This window comes from Macrotis lagotis, chromosome 2 (genome assembly GCF_037893015.1).
Source record: "Macrotis lagotis isolate mMagLag1 chromosome 2, bilby.v1.9.chrom.fasta, whole genome shotgun sequence".
NCBI lineage: Eukaryota > Metazoa > Chordata > Mammalia > Peramelemorphia > Peramelidae > Macrotis > Macrotis lagotis.
This window is the reverse complement of record NC_133659.1, coordinates 143,770,810-143,774,058: the sequence shown is the minus strand read 5'-3', so window position 1 is coordinate 143,774,058 and position 3,249 is coordinate 143,770,810. Positions and strand designations below refer to the sequence as shown.

At 35.1% G+C, this 3,249-nt stretch overlaps 1 pseudogene; it reads left to right on the top strand.

Moving 5' to 3' along the window:
* Positions 1-1,301: 1,301 nt before the first annotated feature.
* Positions 1,302-1,849, top strand: LOC141511968 (male-enhanced antigen 1 pseudogene; annotated as a pseudogene).
* The last annotated feature ends 1,400 nt before the right edge of the window (positions 1,850-3,249 follow it).

The following is a 3,249-nucleotide window of genomic DNA, read 5'->3' as shown; positions in this document are numbered from 1 at the left end:
TATTTACTTTTTAAAAAAACTTCTCTTGTTTTTCCCTCCCTATCCCTTGTTTTTCTTTATTTTCCCTTAATTCCCTAATTTTTATTACAGAAAATGACTAATAGGTAAACTTGTTAAACACAAGTGTACATGTTTAATTTTTACCAGACTTTTCACTCCTGAGGAAAAGGAAGGGAGGGTGGTAAAAAATTGTGTAACATAAATATTCAATTGAATGAATGTTGAAAAGCTTTAATAACATGTAATTGAAAAAATAAAATAAAATATCAATCTAAAATATGTAAAACATTTCATGCTATGCATATAAATCCTTAATATGTTTTTTTAAAAATTTGATATGACTTTACTTGTAAACCCCATGTCAGATTTTTCACTGTCATGGGGAGAGAGATGGGATAGTAATAGAAAAATGTGAAACTTAAAAGTTTGCAAAAGGATGAATTTTGAAAGCTATCTTTTCATGAAATTGAAAAAAGTAATAGAAATAATAAAAAATAAATAGGAAAATCACAAATTAAACAATTAAACATATATAAAGATCCCATAAGGCACTGTCTTAGGTTGTAGAAATAGAGAGCAAAAAATAAGACTGTCCTTGCCTTCAAAGAGTTCATATTCTATAAGAAGATTTTTCACTTAAATAAATCTAAAAGCATCATTACACAGAAGTCTAATACCTGGGGTATATTGCAAATAATATAGGCTTGCATGTAGAAAATAGAATAAAAGATGAGAATTTGCCTGTATTGGTGTGGGTTGGCTTCAGTTCATATCTTGTTTCCTTGGTAACTTGGTAACTATATGACATTCTGCAAGTAACTTCATATCTTTGAGTTTTAGTTTACTCATCTGTCAAAAGATGAAAATGAACTGGATAAATTCTGATTCATTTTCACTTAATTTAGGACCTTACACTCTGTGCTTAGTGCTATCCAAAGGAGAGAACTTTTCCTGATAAGGCATGTGAGGCTTTTTATTCTTTAAATGAATAAATTCCTAAAGAGCAAGTATGTGAATCACAGTATTCATTGCTTCTTAATTATTGTTGTTCAGTCATTTCAATCGTGTACTACTCTTCATGACTTCATATGGGTTGTCCTTGTCAAAGATATTGTAATTATTACCCTTTTCATCTCTAACTCAATTTACAGATGAAAAAAAGAGGTAAACAGGATTAAGTGTCTTGCCCAGGGTAAAAGAGTAAATAAGCATCTAAGAACATAGGAAGATGAGACTTCCCAACTTCAGACCCATAAATTTTTCCACTGTGCCACCTAACTGTTCTAGATATATGAGTGTAGAAGTTGGAGTATGGATTTGGCAGCGGGCTCAGAGCAGCCCAGGCCTGCATGGCAGCAGTGGTTCTGAGGGAAGATAAAATGGGTCCTTAGTAGATCTTTCCAAATCAGAATGAGGATCTGGGGCAGCGTCAGGGTCCCACAGATGGCACAGGTGACCAGAACAGTGAAAAACATGAAGAAGAGTCTAAAAACTTGAGGCCAGACCCAACAGATTATTCTTACCAGCCTGTGAACCAGAACTCTGAGCAAGAAGAAGTCAAACTAGCACCAGTGGAAGATATTGAAGATGCTATCACTGACATTCAGGAATGTATCCAGGCCCTGGGCTGCACTTACCTGACCCTGCTGTGGAGAGTGAAGATGAGGAAGAGAAGGGAGCTGTAGCACTAAGCGGCAGAAGCACCATATCCATGGACTCAAAACACATGGAACTGGTCAAATGGACAATGACTGGAGTAAACCTGCCCACTCCAGGAGTACATGCTTGAGCACAGGAGATTTCAGATGCCCAGTGGGAGGATGTGGTACAGAAGACTCTATCAATTTAAAGGCAAATACTCTCATATATAATGTGTGTGTGTGTGTGTGTGTCTGTGTGTACATAGGATGCTTTATTCTCTGCAAAGTGTTATATGTTAAGGTGGGCTTGGCTTGGGCAGATGTCCCCATATGTACAGAATTGAATAAAAAAAAGTTCCACATCTTTGGAGAGGAGTCTGCCCTTGCCTGTGATGTAGAAGGGAATAAGAAGAACAAATAGTTTGGGATGAGGAATTTATCCAGTTGTGTTTCAAGATGTAACTAGGTCTGGAACTGGAGAAAAAAGAAATGAGGCTGTTCTCAGTGGTAGTCACTTCCATGTAGAGGTTGCCTATTGAGCCCATAAATTCCTATATAGAAAGTATTTGAATCACTTTATTTGTAGCTTGATGATACTATCCCCTGAAATAATTCAATTCCTTTTACATTGACTTTGTTTTCTAAGTAAATATTTTTTTTTTTTTGGTTTGGGAAATTTAAACTTGTCAGGCAATAATCCTTAAAATTAAGAAACTGGCATTTTGGATTTTTGGTCATTCTCATGAGTTCAGTTAACAGAGCTACATTTTTTTTAGTTTTTGCAAGGCAATGAATTGGGGTTAAGTGGCTTGCCCAAGGCCACACAGCTAGGTAATTATTAAGTGTCTGAAGTTGGATTTGAACTCAGTTTCTTCTGACTCCAGGACCAGTGCTCTATCCACTGTGCCATCTAGCTGCCCCAACAGAGCTACATTGTACAGATTTTGACTACCAAGATGAGCTAATAAACCTGTCTACACATGTAAAGTTGGAGAAAAATATTTGTATCTCTGATGATCCCATGGTCATCTAGCAGTCTATGTTGATACATGATAAGAATGTCTAATAGCATACAGAGAAAGAAAAAAGAACTGATATTTTATTCCCCAAAGACTCTTTCTTCAAGTTAGCTTCTACAAATATTTTCTGAGTAACTGCCATGCATTCCATTCCCAAAACATCTCCCTCTTTTAGGGGGAATAATGGAGGGTGGAACATCTTTTTGGATGATCAATCTTTCCATGTCCTATAGAAGGGGTAAAATGAACTCTTCAAGAAGTTATAAGCTCCAAAGAGACAGAATTGCTTTATCTAACATATTTTATTTGTCACTTTAAAAGTATTCTCACAATTATGGCAAATTTAGTAATAACTGTCAGAACTATAGTTGAGTAGAAAAAGCAGAGATTAAGTAGTAAATGCCTTTTTAAAAAAGATATGAAACATTGAATTAGGCATCAATCACTGTTTAAATGTAAATTTAAAATTAGGTGACCCTCACTTATTCAATAGCTTGTCATTAGATTTTCCAGATATAATGTTTATTATGCTAGAGAAAAAAGAAACCTCATTAAATTCTTAATCTCTATTTGCAAGCATGTATTCCTCA